Genomic DNA, 23134 nt, shown 5'->3' with positions numbered 1-23134 from the left:
TAGTCAAATGGAACAAGTTAATCATACAGAATATTAAGAGTAGTTAATAGTATTTCATAGCATAATATGAACTCATTTATAAAAGCTTTTTCTTCATATTAGCGTTTTATAAGTTTAAATTCGGGTAGTACCTACCCGTTAAGTTCATACTTAGTAGCTAATATACAATTCAACTACTACAATTCTATATGAAAAACTGATTATAATAATATTTCGCGTTCAAACTTTTATACAATATTTTACAAACTTACAATACCGCTTATTTTACATAAAGCATGAAATATAGCACACAATAACTTTGATACAAGATAGTTGTGAAGATAATTCTAGCTAGTACACAAGTCGTTCAGCAAAGGCAATAAAGACACGTAATTCAAACGTCCAGAAACAAGTCATGCATTCTGGTTTTACTAGGACTACTTCCCATCCTTGGTCTTGTGGAACATAACTGTTATGGCCGTTGATAAGACAGCGTGTTGTAACGTCGTCAAAGGGACGAGGGTTACGTAATGACCAACAGTCTCGTAATAACCTAAAAACCTCATTTCTTACCCCAATTACCGACTCCGTCACTTGTGGGAACGTTTTGTTTAATAGTTGTAGCCCGATGTTCTTTTTCTCACTTTGGTGAGAAGCGAACATTACTAACCCGTAAGCATATCATGCTTCTTTATGTTGCATGTTAGCCGCTTTTTCTAAATCATGATGTCCTATATTCGGATACATTGAGTCAAAATAATTTCTTAACCCGTTGCGTAAAATAGCATTTGGGTTCCCTGCAATATATGCGTCAAAGTAAACACATCGTAACTTATGGGTTTCCCAATGTGATATCCCCCATCTTTCAAATAAAAGTCTCTTATAAACCAAGACATTCTTGGAACGTTCTTCGAATGTCTTACAAACTGATTTCGCCGTAAATAGTTGTGCCGAAGAATTCTGACCGACTCTAGACAAGATTTCATCAATCATGTCTCCGGGTAGGTCTCTTAAAATATTGGGTTGTCTATCCATTTTGTGTTTTTATACTGTAAAATAGACAAAAGTTAGATTCATAAAAAAAATACTTATTAATACAAGCAATCATAAAGCATAAGCACACTATATTACATATATTACACCACACGAATACAACTATCTTATTCCGACTCGCTCGATTCTTCTTCTTCAGTTTTGGTTCGTTTTGCCAAGTTTCTAGGGATATATGATGTTCCCCTAATACTAGCTGTCGTTTTCCACAACGGTTTAGAAAAATGTGGTGGTTTAGAGGTTCCCGGGTCATTGTTACAACTTAAGGGCTTCGGGGGTTGACGATACATATAAAGTTCATCGGGGTTGGAATTAGATTTCTCTATTTTTATGCCCTTTCCCTTATTATTTTCTTTTGCCTTTTTAAATTCAGTTGGGGTAATTTCTATAACATCATCGGAATTCTCGCCGGAATCCGATTCATCGGAGAATTGGTAATCCTCCTAATATTTTGCTTCCTTGGCGGAAACACCATTGACCATAATTAACCTTGGTCAGTTGGTTGAGGATTTTCTTTTACTTAACCATTTTATTATTTTCCCCACCGGTTCTATTTCCTCCTCCGGTTCTGATTCTTCTTCCGGTTCAGATTCATCTTCCGGTTCTTCTTCGGGAACTTGTGAATCAGTCCAATATATATTCGACTCTTCGTTATTATTAGGTGAGTCAATGGGATTTGTGCTAGAGGTAGACATCTATCACACAATATCAAACATGTTAAGAGATTAATATATCACATAATATATACATGTTAATAATATATAGTTTCCAACAAAATTGTTAAGCAATCATTTTTAAAGAAAACACGGTCGTAGTCAGACTCACTAATGCATCCTAACAAACTCGATAAGACACACTAATGCAAATTTGCTGGTTCTCTAAGACCAACGCTCTGATACCAACTGAAATGTCCCGTTCTTATTGATTAAAAACGTTCCATATTAATTGATTTCGTTGCGAGGTTTTGACCTCTATATGAGACGTTTTTCAAAGACTGCATTCATTTTTAAAACAAACCATAACCTTTATTTCATAAATAAAGGTTTAAAAAGCTTTACGTAGATTATCAAATAATGATAATCTAAAATATCATGTTTACACACGACCATTACATAATGGTTTACAATACATATATGTTACATCGAAATCAGTTTCTTGAATGCAGTTTTTACACAATATCATACAAACATGGACTCCAAATCTTGTCCTTATTTTAGTATGCAATAGCGGAAGCTCTCAGTATTCACCTGAGAATAAACATGCTTTAAACGTCAACAAAAATGTTGGTGAGTTATAGGTTTAACCTATATATATCAAATCGTAACAATAGACCACAAGATTTCATATTTCAATACACATCCCATACATAGAGATAAAAATCATTCATATGGTGAACACCTGGTAACTGACATTAACAAGATGCATATATAAGAATATCCCCATCATTCCGGGACACCCTTCGAATATGATATAAATTTTGAAGTACTAAAGCATCCGGTACTTTGGATGGGGTTTGTTAGGCCCAATAGATCTATCTTTAGGATTCACGTCAATTAGGGTGTCTGTTCCCTAATTCTTAGATTACCAGACTTAATAAAAAGGGGCATATTCGATTTCGATAATTCAACCATAGAATGTAGTTTCACGTACTTGTGTCTATTTTGTAAATCATTTATAAAACCTGCATGTATTCTCATCCCAAAAATATTAGATTTTAGAAGTGGGACTATAACTCACTTTCACAGATTTTTACTTCTTCGGGAAGTAAGACTTGGCCACTGGTTGATTCACGAACCTATAACAATATATACATATATATCAAAGTATGTTCAAAATATATTTACAACACTTTTAATACATTTTGATGTTTTAAGTTTATTAAGTCAGCTGTCCTCGTTAGTAACCTACAACTAGTTGTCCACAGTTAGATGTACAGAAATAAATCGATAAATATTATCTTGAATCAATCCACGACCCAGTGTATACGTATCTCAGTATTGATCACAACTCAAACTATATATATTTTGGAATCAACCTCAACCCTGTATAGCTAACTCCAACATTCACATATAGAGTGTCTATGGTTGTTCCGAAATATATATAGATGTGTCGACATGATAGGTTAAAACATTGTATACGTGTCTATGGTATCTCAAGATTACATAATATACAATACAAGTTGATTAAGTTATGGTTGGAATATATTTGTTACTAATTTTCACGTAGCTAAAATGAGAAAAATTATCCAATCTTGTTTTACCCATAACTTCTTCATTTTAAATCCGTTTTGAGTGAATCAAATTGCTATGGTTTCATATTGAACCCTATTTTATGAATCAAAACAGAAAAAGTATAGGTTTGTAGTCAAAAAAATAAGTTACAAGTCGTTTTTGTAAAGGTAGTCATTTCAGTCGAAAGAACGACGTCTAGATGACCATTTTAGAAAACAGACTTCCACTTTGAGTTTAACCATAATTTTTGGATATTGTTTCATGTTCATAATAAAAATCATTTTCCCAGAATAACAACTTTTAAATCAAAATTTATCATAGTTTTTAATTAACTAACCCAAAACAGCCCGCGGTGTTACTACGACGGCGTAAATCGGGTTTTATGGTGTTTTTCGTGTTTCCGGGTTTTAAATCATTAAGTTAGCATATCATATAGATATAGAACATGTGTTTAGTTGATTTTAAAAGTCAAGTTAGAAGGATTAACTTTTATTTGCGAACAAGTTTAGAATTAACTAAACTATGTTCTAGTGATTACAAGTTTAAACCTTCGAATAAGATAGCTTTATATGTATGAATTGAATGATGTTATGAACATCATTACTACCTCAAGTTCCTTGGATAAACCTACTGGAAATGAGAAAAATGGATCTAGCTTCAAAGGATCCTTGGATGGCTTGAAAGATCTTGAAGCAGAATCATGACACGAAAACAATTTCAAGTAAGATTTCCACTCGAAATAAGATTGTTATAGTTATAGAAATTGAATTAAAGTTTGAATATGATTATTACCTTGTATTAGAAAGATAACCTACTGTAAGTAACAAAGGTTTCTTGATCTTGGATGATTACTTGGAATGGATTTAGAAAACTTGGAAGTAAACTTGCAATCTTGGAAGTATTCTTGATTTTATGAAACTAGAACTTTTGGAATTTATGAAGAACACTTAGAACTTGAAGATAGAACTTGAGAGAGATAAATTAGATGAAGAAAATTGAAGAATGAAAGTTTTTGTAGGTGTTTTTAGTCGTTGGTATATGGATTAGATATAAAGAATATGTAATTTTGTTTTCATGTAAATAAGTCATGAATGATTACTCATATTTTTGTAATTTTATGAGATATTTCATGCTAGTTGCCAAATGATGGTTCCCACATGTGTTAGGTGACTCACATGGGCTACTAAGAGCTGATCATTGGAGTGTATATACCAATAGTACATACATCTAAAATTTGTGTATTGTACGAGTACAAATACGGGTGCATACGAGTAGAATTGTTGATGAAACTGAATGAGGATGTAATTGTAAGCATTTTTGTTAAGTAGAAGTATTTTGATAAGTGTCTTGAAGTCTTTCAAAAGTGTATGAATACATATTAAAACACTACATGTATATACATTTTAACTGAGTCGTTAAGTCATCGTTAGTCGTTACATGTAAGTGTTGTTTTGAAACCTTTAGGTTAACGATCTTGTTAAGTGTTGTTAACCCAATGTTTATAATATCAAATGAGATTTTAAATTATTATATTATCATGATATTATGATGTATGAATATCTCTTAATATGATATATATACATTAAATGTTGTTACAACGATAATCGTTACATATATGTCTCGTTTCAAAATCATTAAGTTAGTAGTCTTGTTTTTACATATGTATTTCATTGTTAATACACTTAATAATATATTTACTTATCATTTAACATAATTAACCAAGTGTATCAATATCTTAATATGATTCATATGTACCTAGTAAGACGTTGTTATAACGATAATCGTTATATATATCGTTTTCGAGTTTCTTAAATTAATAGTCTCATTTTTTATGTATATAACTCATTGTTAAAATACCTAATGAGATACATGCTTATAATAAAATCATGTTAACTATATATATAACCATATATATGTCATCGTATAGTTTTTACAAGTTTTAACGTTCGTGAATCACCGGCCAACTTGGGTGGTCAATTGTCTATATGAAACCTATTTCAATTAATCAAGTCTTAACAAGTTTGATTGCTTAACATGTTGGAAACACTTAATCATGTAAATAACAATTTCATTTAATATATATAAACATGGAAAAGTTTGGGTCACTACAGAAGTAGTAATAATGTATAAATTGGCAACATCAATACACTTGTGTTGATGAAAATCAAGTTTACAATTGTATGAACGAAACTTACATTTGTAAAATACGAATCCATGTGAACATTATAAAAACCACTAATAATCTAAAGTGCAAACGCATTGTCACTAAAAGAGGGAGAGAATGTGAAGAATGTTAACATCAAAACACTAGGTATTATTGATAACTAAGTTTGCAAATCATTGTGTTGTATGAACAATATAAGAACATATGTTCATATTGAAATGTCCCGTTCATATTAATTATAAACGTTTCATATTAATTGGTTTCGTTGCGAGGTTTTGACATCTATATGAGACGTTTTTCAAATACTGCATTCGTTTTTAAAACAAACCATAACCTTTATTTTATCGATAAAGGTTTATTAGAAATAACAAAGATTATCAAGTGATGATAATCTAAAATACACTTTTTCACACGTCCGTTACATAATGGATTACAATAATATTATACAACAATTTATTTTCTGAATGCAGTTTTTAAACAATATTATACAAGCATGCTGACTCCAAATCTTATCTTTAACTAGCATGCAACAGCGGAAGCTCTTAATAATCACCTGAGAATAAATATGCTTAATTTAACGCCCCATTTATATCGATTATAAACGTTACATAATAATTGTTTCCATTGCAAGGTATTTGACCTCTAAATGATACATTTTACAGACATTGCATTCGTTTTTAAAAGACAAACTTTTATTTCAACGAAAGTTGACAGGTATGCATACTATCTCATAATATATCCAAACTATGAATGACTTATTATCAATCTTGATGAACTCAACGACTCGAATGCAACGTATTTTGAAATATGCCATGAATGACTCCAAATAATATTTTTAAAATGATCAAATGCACAACAAAAGATTTCCTTAATACCTGAGAATAAACATGCTTTAAAGTGTCAACCAAAAGGTTGGTGAGTTCATAGGTTTATCATAATAATCATTTACATAATTTTAATAGACCACAAGATTTTCATTTTATAAATATAATTCCCATAGCAGAATCCTCTCGTCTGCATAAAGGTAAAATCATTCATATGGTGAACACCTGGTAACCGAAATTAACAAGATGCATATAGAATATCCCCAAAACAGAATCCTCTCGTCTGTATAATAAGTCGAAGTACTAAAGCATCCGTACCTCGGATGGGTTTTGTTAGGCCCACAGATCTATCTTCAGGATTCGCGTCAAGTAGGGGTACTGTTCCCTAATTCTTAAGCTACCAAGCTAAAAGGGTGATATTCAATTTCGATAATCCAACCATAGAATGTAGTTTCGATTACTTGTGTCTATTTCGTAAAATATTTATAAAAGCATTGCATGTATTCTCAGTCCCAAAAATATATATTGCAAAAGCATTTAAAAAGGGAGCAAATGAAACTCACAATACTTTATTTCATAGTAAAAATACATATGACGACATTAAACAAGTGCAAGGTTGGTCTCGGATTCACGAACCTATATCAAGTATATATATTAACACGTATAATTGTAATCGGACAAATTTATATATAATTAGTGATATAAATTTTATATTAAAATTTATAGGTTTCCTTAATAAATTAAATATATTCATTTTATATATAAAAATATTAATATTGTTAAGTTATATGTATTGAGTATAGTTTTTAATAGTTATTTGATAAATTAAATAAAAAGTGATATTATCTTTTACTAATAATCATAGTAAATATTTTTAATAATAATAATAATTATAGTAATAATAACCATGATAATAATAAAGTTAATAATGTTAAGTTGTATTATAATCATAATATTAGATTTTAATAACTACTTATAAAATAATAATTTAATAATAATAAAATGAAATTTTAATAATAATGATAATGTTAAAAATATAATAATGTTAATAAAAATGAAAATACTTATAAGACTAATAATAATAATAATAATAATAATAATAATAATAATAATAATAATAATAATAATAATAATAATAATAATAATAATAATAATAATAATAATAATACTAGTAAAAATAAATAAAATGTTATAAGTTAATAATAATAATAATAATGATAATCCTTATATTACTTCTTAATGATAATACTAATACTTATGTTAATAATAATAATAATAATCTTAAAATCATATTAATACTAATAATTATAATAACTATAATATTAATAATATTTCATATAATACTTATACAAATGATACTAATGTAAAATATATTAATGATAATAATAATAATCATGATATCAATAATAATAATAATAATAATAATAATAATAATAATAAAAATAATAATAATAATAATAATAATAATAGTAATAATAATAATAATAATAATAATAATAATAATAATAATAATAATAATAATAATAATAATAATAATAATAATACTACTACTACTACCTTAAGAGAATTGATAAGCTTCAAAAAAATGAAACTGTCACTGCCTGGAATTGAACCCGCGACCTCTCATCTACTCCATTTCCTTCCTAGACCACTTCTCCACTTGTTACTTTCTTGTATTAATTTGTACATTTAATTACTTAATCCGTCATCATTATCAAACCAAATTTCCTTTTGGCCCAACTCTACTATCCGGACCAAGTAAAAGAAATAACCCATCAAATGATTTATTTAGCCCAAAACATTGTTTGGTCTTGGCTCATCAAAACACATAATTAAAACGGAAAAGCAAATCGAAAAAAAATATATACGGTCATCTTCAACATCTTGGGTTTCATGTTTACTGCATCATCATCAATATCATCATTGTCATCACTCATCTTCACGATCATCATCATAGTAGCAGATCGTCATCATCCATCATCATCTCCATCATCGTCCTCCATCATCACCATGATCATGTCACCATGACCATCATCATCTTATCATATCATCTTGCATCATCGAGGTCACTGAATCATCATCATCATCATCATCATCATGTTAACATCATCCTCTTCATCGAGTCATCACCATCATTAACATCATCGTGATTCATTCATGATTATCATCACAGTCGATAGTGATGGTTGTGGTTGTGATGGTGATGCTCCGGTCTAAAACAGAAAGAAACAGGTGGTTAATATGGATATCAAGGTGGTGCGTGATGGTTAAAAGGGATGCTCCGGTGAAGGTTTGCTATGGTCTATTAGAAGAACAAAATAGAAAACGTAGTGATATCATGGAGATGTTTACAAGGGTGGTGTAGGGTGGCGGTGGAGATAGTTGGTGATTCACGAGGATGATCGGTGAAGAGGGGTTTCGACAGAGATGGTGGAGTGGCGGTTTAAAGTGGTTGTAGCAGCAGTATGTTATCGAAATCATGTGATATTATAATGATTGTTGTCGACATTAAACCAATCGAACGTTGCAATAGTTCACGGTCCTATTTTGGTGATGGTGGCGGTGGTTGGTGGTTTTTAATGGTGGGTTCACGATGGAAGAAGGTTGATGTTGACAGCCGTAAGAGGAGGAGAAAGAAACACGGTGATGTGTATTTGGTGGTTTGATAGAATAAGGAAAACATGAAGGGGTTTTAAGGTGGTGGTCATTGGTGTTGGAGAGCTCGATAGAAAAACAGAAAAATAATTACACGTAGCAGTGATAAGTTGTAGGTGTTTGGCTTCGTTTTTGTTGGACAGAAAAAGAAATTAGTGTTATTCATAAAAAGAAAGAAAGAAAAAGAATGGAAGAAGGTGGAATGTCTAAGAGATACATGTTGTTTATATTTAATATATATTCATGCTAGTGGAAAAATTAGAAAACATAAATTAATAGAAACACAAGACTAGTAGCAGTGGATATGAGAAAAAGAAATGAGAAAACAAGAAAGGTGATTGATAAGTTGGTTAAACGTATGTGTCATATACATATGATAAAGTAATAATAATATCATCTTATAAGTACAGTGAAGCCACCATACTCTTGTCCACATACCATCGACATAAAATCTTAATTTATAGATATTATTTTGTTGTCCGTTGTTGAATAGTGGTGGATAAGAGTCTTCAGAAAAATCCCATTTTTTTAAATTAACTATATTTATTTATTTTGGTCATTATGGTATAAAATATGATCATAAATTATTAAACAAAAATTAACTCACTGTCCACGCCCGATCCTGGGTAAAATATAAAAAGTGTTGAAATTTATTAATTAGCTTCTAAATATATTTTTAATAAGCCTAAAATTCATATAACTTATTTTCGGATCACCGTTTATTTTAAAATCACATAAGTTCATTTTTAACTTAATTAATAACTATCAAGATGACAAACGAGTGCTACGAGCGTTTATTAAATAAATTGCAAATCATATATATATATATATATATATATATATATATATATATATATATATATATATATATATATATATATATATATATATATATATATATATATATATATATATATTCAACAACTAATACGTTATTTAAACAAGGACATTTTAATAATCAAGTTCCATTATATCGAAAAACGTTTTCGTACACTTGTAACTAATTCAATTGATTATTATGAAATTTTATCTTCCACTAACTTTTATCTAATTTTCGTTATTTGACGCTTTTGTTCTCATATATAGATCACTTTACCGATTATTCCGAATATCGTTAAAAAGGAAAGGTTTCCTAAATCGAAGTGGACCTCTCAACAGAGACTCGTAATCATACAATGTATCTGATAAATCAATCATTTGATATTATCTTCTAATTTCATCGATAATCATATTGAAACAAATACGTTCATGTAAAGTATTATACGTTTAATACTTTGTTAACATTCTCAAGTTATAATATATATATATATATATATATATATATATATATATATATATATATATATATATATATATATATATATATATATATATATATATATATATATATATATATATATATATATATATATATATATATATATATATATATATATATATATTAATATATATATATATATATACATACATATACATATTCATATTCAATTATATAATGGTTCGTGAATCGTCGAAATTTGGTCGAAGTTAAATGAATGTATGAACACAGTTTACACTTCTTGAGATTCAGCTTAACAAACTTTGCTTATCGTGTCGGAATAATATAAAAATAAAGTTTAAATTTGATCGAAAATTTCCAGGTTGTCACAGTACCTACCCGTTAAAGAAATTTAGTCCCCAAAATTTCATCGAGGTCGTCATGGATAACAATAAGAATGTTATTATGACAAATATAAGGTGATAAATAAAGTTTTATCATCATTGAGTAATATAGATAAAACAATTTGATTTTTGGGAAGAGTACGAATGAAGCTATCGCAAAAGAGTGAAATGAGTAAGTGTAGATTCGTCATATCTTTTGACGTAGATAGGATTAATTTCCGGAGTTCAAGGGATTTAGAGAAAATCTTTGTAATAAGATTTGATTCTTCGGGAATTAAGAAAATTAGGATCCGCTTTAAATACGATTATCTGTTTTGATTGCTCTGTCGAATATTTTACTATAAATTCACCCCCTTCGTTTCCTTATTTCCACAACTCACAATTTCCATTCTTTCTTCCTTAATTCATACTTTAAAACATTCGTCAATATGCTCCATCCCGTTCTGATTCTTGATATACTCCTAACTTTCATATCTGTCATTCTTCTCTTTCATCTATCACCGGAGGATTTTATTTACTTTTACTATTACCTTGGGGTTATAGTGTTTTTAATTCTCTCGTGTCTTTACGTGGCAATACGTATTGATATACACGGTTTGTAATTCCTGTGTTACTGTCGGGCTTTATATCTTTCCTTATTTTTCGAAGTCCCTGCTTCTGTCTTTTATAATCATTGTCATCCATAATTAATGCTCCTTTCTATTTGATGCGATTTATACTCCCATTTCTATTTTGGAGCTTCATTCTTTCGTTTCCTCTTCTTGCGATTAAGCATCGTATATAATGGTCCAGAATTCGTATATATGAATTTCGAAATGAACATAGTTAATGTTTTAAGAAGGAAATTCTACTGGCACGATCTTGATTTGTCAAATTACCAGAATACCCTGGAAAAGACCGAATCATCAAGAAAAATATTTTCTTGATATGTTTAGAGGTTAAGTAGAATACAAGAGTCGTGTAACATGGCACATGATGACGTTATGATCTGTGAATCATCACGTTCCATTTAGAAACTCATCATGACTTACTGTAATATAATCACGTTGATCAAGTGTCATTATATTATACTAACTCATGCTTCGGTGCCCAACATTACTTCAAAAACATTCATACTTTACACTCAGAGGTTTCAGATGTTTAGAAACTAAAACAGTTTCCTTTATGTTGTGATACAGATAACGCGAGGGGATAAATGATTTCAGATAAGAATGGTTATGAAAATATCTTCAGAAATATGGAGGATATTTATAATGGAAGATACGATGATATCTTAGAATATCTAAGATCCGAGGATGATGAATAATATCGTCTACAAGGGTTTAAAGTCAAGAGCAAGGTAGTCGTTAATAACTTCAGCAGACACTGAATCATTTGGATTCTTTGAAGGCAGGTTTAGTCTTTGTAATTTGTCCACAGCCTCCTTCATTGTTTGCTCAATCTGTTTTCCAGTTCCAAACCTTCTCTTTTTCTGGGCTTTGCCAACACACTATTCTTTACCATCAAACTTTTGACTGTTACGGTTGTCTACAGTTTCTACTGCTTCATCAGTATTTTTTTTTTCAAAATTCGGAGAACTAGATCGCAGTTTTAGGGTGTTTTTCAGAAACTTCACATTCAAAGTATGTAAGTTTAGGAGATAGACGTTATATGTATATATATATAACTGTTGAAGCGAAAATGCCGCGAGATTTGAAATTGATGATTGATGATTTCCGATAGTTGGTGTGGCAATGATTGTTACAGGATGTAGATGAGTAGATGGTGGGATTTCAATGAATACACATAGTGATTCTTCGGAGAGAATTACGCCATAGATTAGTGAAGTTGTTGGTACGTTTGCTGCTAATGTAATGGAATATAAAAGGTTCCCTGGTAACAAAAGGGTAATCGTATATATCAGAGTTATAATAAGGCTACTCCGGATGAAAAATCGAGGTTGACTTATTGGAGCTGTTACAAAATTTGCTACTTTAAAAAGGAATCGCAAAGTTATTTTTGCTAATAAATGCCAAAGGATCTGACCCGGGTACGTGTTAAACTTTTACTTAGATTTCGAGAGTTTTCCAGGGGCAGCGCTATACGCGTAAATCTTTCTTTTCGTTGATATCATGAGATTGGTTGACTCTATCGATTATTCCATAGTTGAGGTGTTTTCAAGAATTTTGTAGGTTGTCATCGTCAATATTCGTATGAAATCGTCGTGAATCTTGAATGATACAAATATCTTTCTGGGTAGAAGTGATGTTCTAGCACAATTTTGAAGTCAAAGTATAGCTTTGAAAGATGTAGAGATTTAAGAGTGATGTTTTCTGTTAAATCTTAACTTGGATTTTGATTTGTCAAAATTAGAATACGTAATCAAATTTGGATGAGAATGGTTGTTTTGATTTCTATAAAAGAATGTATATTGTTGTGAAAGTAGTAAGTATAGTTGGTGATTGCTGAATCAGATTCGAAGAATGTAACATATTAATTGTGAATTTATATATCTCTCAAGTATTATCTACACGTTAAAAAAATTCACAAGTAATATTTTTTGTACAAATGAATTTTATTACAGTCTTTATGAAAATATATGTATATATAGTTTTTCTTCAGATGTAATACAGATTCAATGAGTTAATATACTATTAAACTCATTTGATTTACGGTTGGAGCTAGAGTGACTAATCCCTAAAACTTTAGAAATTATATAACTTTTACGGAGTATTTCTTCATTGTAATTGAAATTATGAATCAATACTTCGTTATTTGTTGATGGATGATGTTGGTGTTTGTGGAATTCTTGTGAAATTCGCAAGGTACGAATGATGTTATCTGAAAAGTTTCGAGTACATCGATGATGAAAGTGTAAAATCAAACATGTAATTGAATAGTACACTTGGTTTACTATGAAACGTAATTCATTGAGTTGAAACAGAGATCGTAGTTAACGATTAAGTTGTTAAGGAAGGATGTACATCATAGCATATTAATAGTATGAATTTAACCGAGTAGTATCTAGCCTTATTCAATTTATACATAATAGCTTAGTACGGAAAGATTTATTTTGATGTCAAAATTCATATATATATATATATATATATATATATATATATATATATATATATATATATATATATATATATATATATATATATATATATATATATATATATATATATATATATATATATATATATAATTTCTTAAGAGGGAATGAGTTAATACTTCATAACTCGATGATACAATATACGTGTTATTGATTAGTGATGACGTTTGCGGTGATTATGGATCTGGCGGAGCTGGTGATGTTGTAGATGCTGTTGATTCTGACGATGCTGATGGCACTGACTGTGCTGATGATGCTGACGGTACTGTTGATACTGCTGGTAAAACAAGTCTAGCTTGTAATTCGTGTACTATCCTTGTCAGGATTTTTACTCTTCCTTTTATCATCTCGGTCCAGCCATCTGATTTATGGTTAAGGCTAGAATAGATAATCTCTAAGACTTTTAGATATTACATAATTGTCGCAGAAAGCTTCTCCAATGAACTTATGAATTAATACTTCATCGGTTAATGTTGCTGCTATTCCCTGTTATCTACGGTGCGTATGGCGTTGATGTTCGAGGTACAGATTGTGATGTTGAGGTGTGGGATGCGGATGTTGTTGTTGGTCATGGTAATGGTACCATTGGTGTTGATGATGGTGGTGCTGTTGATGCCGGTGTTGCTGCTGGTGCTTGTAAACCTTTGCACCATATTCTCCAAAACCACTACCCAAGCACGAAGCTCGTTAACTTCTTCTATCACACCGGGATGATCGGTGGTTAGGACGAGCGGGTGAATAAGATCTAGAACTGTAGATAGTATATAATCGTGATGAGATACTCTGAAAATGAGAGAGAAGATGGTGTCTCGAATAGGTTCGCGTAAGTGCTTCAGGTTCTTCATCAAGAGGGCAATGTGGTGGATGGAAGGGATCGCCTTCTTCTTGTCTTCAATGATTAAGTAGGCTACGAACCCATCCCCAATTCATCCAGAATAGATGATGGCTTATTGGTTGATCCATTCCAGTCAAACTGCTTTCGGAGCTCGAGTGAAACTCCATATCGGAATCCGAGGGACTTGAACTAGTGGCGTATTCCATTTCGTATGATTGAAAAAGGATTTTTCAATATGGATTGATTTCAGGCTATCGGATGGTATTTTAATTACATAGAATATCTATATATATAGAACAAAAGATTTCGTAGATTACTGAGGAATTTACGGAATATGTCAGGCAAAGTTTATAGTAACAGATACGCTAAAATATGAATTAGCAGATACGCTAAGATATGAATTTTGTCTATACACTATTTATGTAATCAATGCAGTAAGATGTGTCTAGACTAAGAATGATAAGCAGGTAATTTCCTATGGTAAGTAGATGATTTTCGACTAGAAATGATAAGAAAAACTTTTGACATGCAGACACGGTCGAAGTCCAGACTCACTAATGCATCTTAACGACTATCTGTTAGACACACTAATGCAAGACCTGGTTCGCTAAGACCACCACTCTGATACCAACTTTAATGCCCCGTTCATATCGATTATAAACGTTACATAATAATTGGTTCCATTGCGAGGTATTTGACCTCAAAATGATACATTTCACAAACATTGCATTCGTTTTTAAAAGATAAACTTTCATTTCAACGAAAGTTGACAGGTATGTATACTATCTCATAATATATCCAAACTATGAATGACTTATTATCAATCTTGATGAACTCAATGACTCGAATGCAACGTCTTTTGAAATATGCCATGAATGACTCCAAATAATATCTTAAAAATGAGCAAATGCACAGCGGAAGATTTCCTTAATACCTGAGAATAAACATGCTTTAAAGTATCAACCAAGAGGTTGGTGAGTTCATAAGTTTATCATAATAATCATTTATATAATTTTAATAGACCACAAGATTTTCATTTTATAAATATAATTCCCATAGCAGAATCCTCTCGTCTGCATAAAGGTAAAATTATTCATATGGTGAACACCTAGTAACCGACATTAACAAGATGCATACAGAATATCCCCAAAACAGAATCCTCTCTTCTGTATATCAAGGCGAAGTACTAAAGCATCCGTACCTCGGATGGGGTTTGTTAGGCCCACAGATCTATCTTCAGGATTCGCGTCAATTAGGGGTACTGTTCCCTAATTCTTAGGCTACCAAGCTAAAAGTGTGATATTCAATTTCGATAATCCAACCATAGAATGTAGTTTCGATTACTTGTGTCTATTTCGTAAAACATTTATAAAAGCAGCGCATGTATTCTCAGTCCCAAAAATATATATTGCAAAAGCATTTAAAAAGGGAGCAAATGAAACTCACAATACTGTATTTCGTAGTAAAAATACATATGATGGCATTGAACAAGTGCAAGGTTGGTCTCGGATTCATGAACCTATATCAAGTATATATATTAACACGTATAATTGTAATCGGACAAATTTATATATAATTAGTGATATAAATTTTATATTAAAATTTATAGGTTTCCTTAATAAATTAAATATATTCATTTTATATATAAAAATATTAATATTGTTAAGTTATATGTATTGAGTATAGTTTTTAATAGTTGTTTGATAAATTAAATAAAAAGTGATATTATCTTTTACTAATAATCATAGTAAATATTTTTAATAATAATAATAATTATAGTAATAATAACCATGATAATAATAAAGTTAATAATGTTAAGTTGTATTATTTTCATAATATTAGATTTTAATAACTACTGATAAAATAATAATTTAATAATAATAAAATGAAATTTTAATAATAATGATAATGTTAAAAATAGAATAATGTTAATAAAAATGAAAATACTTATAATACTAATACTAATACTAATAATAATAATAATAATAATAATAATAATAATAATAATAATAATAATAATAATAATAATAATAATAATAATAATAATAATAATAGTAAAAATAAATAAAATGTTATAAGTTAATAATAATAATAATGATAATCCTTATATTACTTCTTAATGATAATACTAATACTTATGTTAATAATAATAATAATAATAATCTTAAAATCATATTAATACTAATAATTATAATAACTATAAGAATAATAATATTACATATAATACTTATACAAATGATACTAATGTAAAATATATTAATGATAATAATAATAATCATGATATCAATAATAATAATAAACATAATAATAATAATAATAATAATAATAATAATAATAATAATAATAATAATAATAATAATAATAATAATAATAATAATAATAATACTACCTTAAGAGAATTGATAAGCTTCAAAAAAATGAAACTGTCACTGCCTGGAATTGAACCCGCGACCTCTCATCTACTCCATTTCCTTCCTAGACCACTTCTCCACTTGTTACTTTCTTGTATTAATTTGTACATTTAATTACTTAATCCGTCATCATTATCAAACCAAATTTCCTTTTGGCCCAACTTTACTATCCGGACCAAGTAAGAGAAATAACCCATCAAACAATTTATTTAGCCCAAAACATTGTTTGGTCTTGGCTCGTCAAAACACAGAATTAAAACGGAAAAGCAAATCGAAAAAAATATATATACGGTCATCTTCAACATCTTGGGTTTCATGTTTACTGCATCATCATCAATATCATCATTGTCATCACTCATCTTCACGATCATCATCATAGTAGCAGATCGTCATCATCCATCATCATCTCCATCATCGCCCTCCATCATCACCATGATCATGTCACCATGACCATCATCATCTTATCATATCATCTTGCATCATCAAGGTCACTGAATCATCATCATCATCATCATGTTAACATCATCCTCTTCATCGAGTCATCACCATCATCAACATCATCGTGATTCATTCATGATTATCATCACAGTCGATAGTGACGGTTGTAGTTGTGATGGTGATGCTCCGATCTAAAACAGAAAGAAACAGGTAGTTAATATGGATATCAAGGTGGTGCGTGATGATTAAAAGGGATGCTCCGGTGATGGTTTGCTATGGTCTATTAGAAAAACAAAATAGAAAATGTAGTGATATCATGGAGATGTTTACAAGGGTGGTGCAGGGTGGCGGTGGAGATAGTTGGTGATTCACGAGGATGATCGGTGAAAGGACCCTTCCTAATCTATCCGGACGAAGTCCATATTGATTATAAACGATTCACAACAGTTGATTACATCGTGAGGTATTTGACCTCTATATGATACATTTTACAAACATTTCATTTGTTTTTGAAAAGACAATCTTTCATTACAACGAAAGTTGACGGCATGCATACCATTTTATAATATATCTAACTATAACTGATTTAATAATAATCATGATGATCTCAACGACTCGAATGCAACGTCTTTTGAAATATGTCATGAATGACTCCAAGTAATATCTTTAAAATGAGCAATTACACAGCGGAAGATTTCTTTCGTACCTAAGAATAAACATGCTTTAAAGTGTCAACCAAAAGGTTGGTGAGTTCATTAGTTTAACATAAATAATCATTTCATAATTTTAATAGACCACAAGATTTCATATTTCCATTTCTCGTAAACATACGTCCCATGCATAGAGACAAAAATATCATTCATATGGATTGAACACCTGGTAACCGACATTCACAAGATGCATATATAAGAATATCCCCATCATTCCGGGATCCTCCTTCGGACATGATATAAATTTCGAACTACTAAAGCATCCGGTACTTTGGATGGGGCTTGTTGGGCCCGATAGATCTATCTTTAGGATTCGCGTCAATTAGGGTGTCTGTTCCCTAATTCTTAGATTACCAGACTAAAAAGGGGCATATTCGGTTTAATAATTCAACCATAGAATGTAGTTTTAAGTACTTGTGTCTATTTCATAAAACAGATATAAAACAGCGCATGTATTCTCAGTCCCAAAAATATATATTGTAAAAGCATTTAAAAAGAGAACAAATGAAACTCACCTAATATATTTTGTAGTAAAAATACATATGACAATATTGAACAATGCAGGATTGGCCTCGGATTCACGAACCTATATCATTTATGTACTTATTAATATACATAATTGTAATCGAACAAATTTATATATTATAACTTAATTTATATATTATATATATTTAATTTGTGTATATATTCAAAATGATTAATATTTATATAGTTATATTAATATATCTATATTTATATTAATATATATAATTGTTTAGTGTTATTTTTTTTAAAAATCAATAGTTTGTGATATGCAAATATTTATATATATAATATTAATATGTTTGATATATAAAAATAATTATTATCTATACATTTAATTATATTACCATATCTATATCTATCTATGTGTTTAGTATTAGATTTACAGTTTAATAATTTGTTATATATAAGTATTTATATAAAAATGTTATTATGTTTGATATATGGTTATAAAGCTAGAATATATATATATATATATATATATATATATATATATATATATATATATATATATATATATATATATATATATATATATATATATATATATATATATATATATTAAGTGTACATTATTTATCGATTAAAAAATGATAGTTATGATAATATTAATGATAATAATGAAAACAAGAATATTACAAATTTTAAATATATTAATAATACTAATAAAAATGATACTGATACTAATATTATTTAAAATAATAATAATTTTTATTCTAGTTCTTATATTTGTAATAATAAGATTTTTAATACTTAACAATATTGATATTGGTAATGCTAGTAATAAATGATGTTCATAACACTTAGTAATGATAACAATACTAATAATAATAATAACAACTAAAATAATAATAATAATAATAATAATAATAATAATAATAATAATAAATAATAAACAATAAAAGGCTACCTCACAAGAATTAGTTCCAAAAATAACAGTCCACGTAGGGACTCGAACCCACGACCTCTTGAAACCCCAACAACACTCTTATACCACTCCTCTGTTCCAACTATTCTATTTTATGATGCAACTTATTTATTTAAACTGAGCCATCGCCCCAACAGTAATTTAATTACTTTCGGCCCAACATGAAAATCTTGGCCCAACTCCTCACTTTTATAACAGCCCAGCTTTCCTTTTTTTTTTAAAAAAAATATGTACAACTGCCTATGCCAGGTTTCGAACTAGGGACCTCTCGATCGAACATAAACACACCTAACCGTCCCTCTATTCCTACTTTTCTATTTTAAATCCCAGTTTAATTCATTTTAACCATTTCTAGCATGTCTTCTCTTCATCATGTAATATCGTCACCATCATAATCATTCTTCCATGATCATCATCATTTCGCTCCCATCATCTTCTCGATCATGAACACCATCATAAACATCATCGATCATTATCATCTTCATCATCATCATTACTTCAATCATCATCCTTAGGATTCATGAATCATTATCATCATCATACATAATCTAACATCCTCATCTTAATACGTGTTTACCATCGTCTATCCTAACATAAAATCACGGCACATCATCTTCGCTAGTCCTCATCAAAATCACGATCAACATTAACATCATAATCATCATTTTATGTGATCTTCCCCATTACCTCGTTACCATTAACAATCCACCACCATCATCACAGAACTTTCATTCTTCGTTACTCGTCATCGTCATCGAATTCTACTATTCATCATCTTCATCATGTTTTTGTTAGTTTTGTTTAACATAACAGAAAATAGAGGATGCAGTAGCAGTTACAGCGACATATAGCAGTAGCAGGTGGGTCGGCAAATATGGGAAAATAGACTGGTAACAGCAACGTAGCAATAGATGACAGGATCGAGTGATAACAGGAGCAATAATACAAACATACATGAGCAACAAACAAGTGGGTTTGGTTTTGGTCTAGTGTAGCGACAATAAGTATACGACAGTTGGTTCGTGTTGGTGGGCTGCATAAACAGAAAGAAAACAGCAGCGTGGCTGTAGAAACAGTGAAGGAAAGAGGGAAAAGAAATGATGGTGACGTGTGGAGGTTGTATTCGAAGAGTGGTGATGATTGATTAAAGAAGATGGTAGATGGAAGGTGGCGAATTATGGTGGAGCTGTGGTGGTGGAAGGTGTCGATGGTGGGGCTAGGGTGGTAATTGTTTTGGTGAAAAATAAAAAGGCAAGAAACAGTGTACTCGTTTCAGTTTTTAGGATGTCGAGTAGTAAGATTAAATGGTTATTTATATATTTACAATTTATAGTGGTAGTAGTTAGAAGTCTTAAAGTATGGGTTTTTGTTCTTGTTAGATAAAGTAGAAACAGAATAGACAAGCAATAGTTAGAAGATTGATGTTTGATTTGTTGTTTGAAGAATATAGAATTAGCAAAGTGATACTTATTGGTTACAAGTTGAAGATGGTAATGTTTTTTCTATATACCCGTGTCATGTATATATACACACATAGATGTGGATTGTTAAAATATATAAAATATAATAATTATATTCATCTCATATCAAATGAATTAGATAGTGGGAGATAAGAAAAAAAAAACAAAACAGTGCATTCCCTTTAATAATTTTTAATCACAGATGGAAAATAAAAAGTAGAAAACAAATGATCAAGTGGGTTGGATGGAGGATATATATTTATATATCTAAAGTTGATGATGAATAGCTAGGATAATAAAAATCAAGAATAGTAATCTTGCATTAACAATATAAAATTAAAACGTAAAAAGAAAGTAAAGATGATGTGGGTTCTATTTGCAGAAGAAGTAATTCAATTATGTATAATATCTAATTCTAATTTATTAATTAATAATAATCATATAATATTAAAAATCAATCAACTTGAGTGAAATGAATTAAACAATTAGTGGAATGAATTAAATCAACAATAGTTCGGCAGACATAAGTGTACCGACAGTTTTCACGCACAATAATTTCGTACCCCGTTGTTACTCAGTGGCGGACAAAAGGTCTTTAGAAAAATTCTAAATTTTTAGTATAATTATATTTATTTATTTCAGTTATTATGATATAAAATTCGAGCATTATCTTTTAAATAATAAATAAAAAATAACATTAATTATTCACTCCCAACCCTAAGTAAAATATAAACAGTTTTAAAAATTAAACAAATAGTTCCTAATTGTATTTCTAATAAGCCTATAGTTTGTATAACTCATTTTCGGATCACCGTTTATTTTAAAATCATATAAGTTTGAATTTAACTTGCTTATTATCACTCGAAACAACAAACGAGTATTACAATCATTTAATATTTATTTTTAATATACTTTATTTATATATATATATATATATATATAGATATATTTTAATTAATAATTATTATATTATCCTATTATTAGTTTTTTTTTATTAATTTTTAATAACAACAACATATAATACTTCAAATTATATTTCGAATTATTATTTATATATGCATACACACATATCTATTTACAATTAATTGTTCGTGAATCGTCGAGAGCAGTCGAAGGTCAATTGAATATATGAACATTTTTTTTTTTCAAAATTTTCTAGACTCTACATTACATACTTCGCTTATCGTATCGAAATCATATAAAGATTAAGTTTAAATTTAGTCGGAAATTCCCGGGTCGTCACAGTACCTACCCGTTAAAGAAATTTCGTCCCGAAATTTGAGTGAGGTCATCATGGTTAATGATAAGATTGTTTTCATGATGAATATGAGTTGATAAATAGAGTTTTATCATTATTGAGTAATGTGGATAAAGCAATTCGACTATTCGAAGAGTACGAATGAAGCTATCACAAAAGATTGAAATAGGAAAAGTAAAGATTCATCTTAAATTTTGACAGAGTCAGGGTTGAATTTAAAAAATAAGGTGCGTCTTAGTTTTTGATGTTGACTTGGTTGAATTCCGGAATTCAAGGGATTTAAAGGAAATCTTCAAAATCTAAAAGATTTGATTCTTCGGCGAGTAAGGAAATTAAGATCTCTATAATTAATTACGGTGATCTGCCTCGATTACTCTGTCTGATATTTCCATTTTAAATTTAAGCTCTTTCGTTCCATTATTCTCCCCATTCCTATACTTTCTTTCTAGTTCATACATCCAAAGATTATGAAAATGCTTAATCCAGTTCTAATTGTTAATATTTTTCCTACTTATTATTTCTGTAATCCTTCTTTTCAATCTTCCATCAGAAGAATTTGTTTACTTCTACTATTACCTTGGGGTGATACTATTCTTAATTATACCGTGTCTTTATATTGCTATTCGTATTAATATACATGGTTTGTAATTTCTGTGTTGTTGTTGGATTTTATATCTTCCCTTATATTTCAATGTCTCTGCTTCTGTCTCCTATAATTATTGTCATCCACAGTTAATGAGCTCTCTTATTTGGTGCGATTTATACCCCAATTTCTATTTTGGAGCTTTGTCTCTTCGTTTCTTCTTCTAGCGATTGGGCATCTCTTGTAATGGTCCAGAATTAGTAGATATAAGTTTCAGAATAAACATTGTTAATGTTCTAAGAAGGAAACGGTAATAGCACAACTTGACTT

The sequence above is a fragment of the Rutidosis leptorrhynchoides genome, chromosome 1 (genome assembly GCF_046630445.1).
Source record: "Rutidosis leptorrhynchoides isolate AG116_Rl617_1_P2 chromosome 1, CSIRO_AGI_Rlap_v1, whole genome shotgun sequence".
Taxonomy (NCBI): Eukaryota; Viridiplantae; Streptophyta; class Magnoliopsida; order Asterales; family Asteraceae; genus Rutidosis; species Rutidosis leptorrhynchoides.
Note: the sequence above shows the minus strand (reverse complement) of the source record.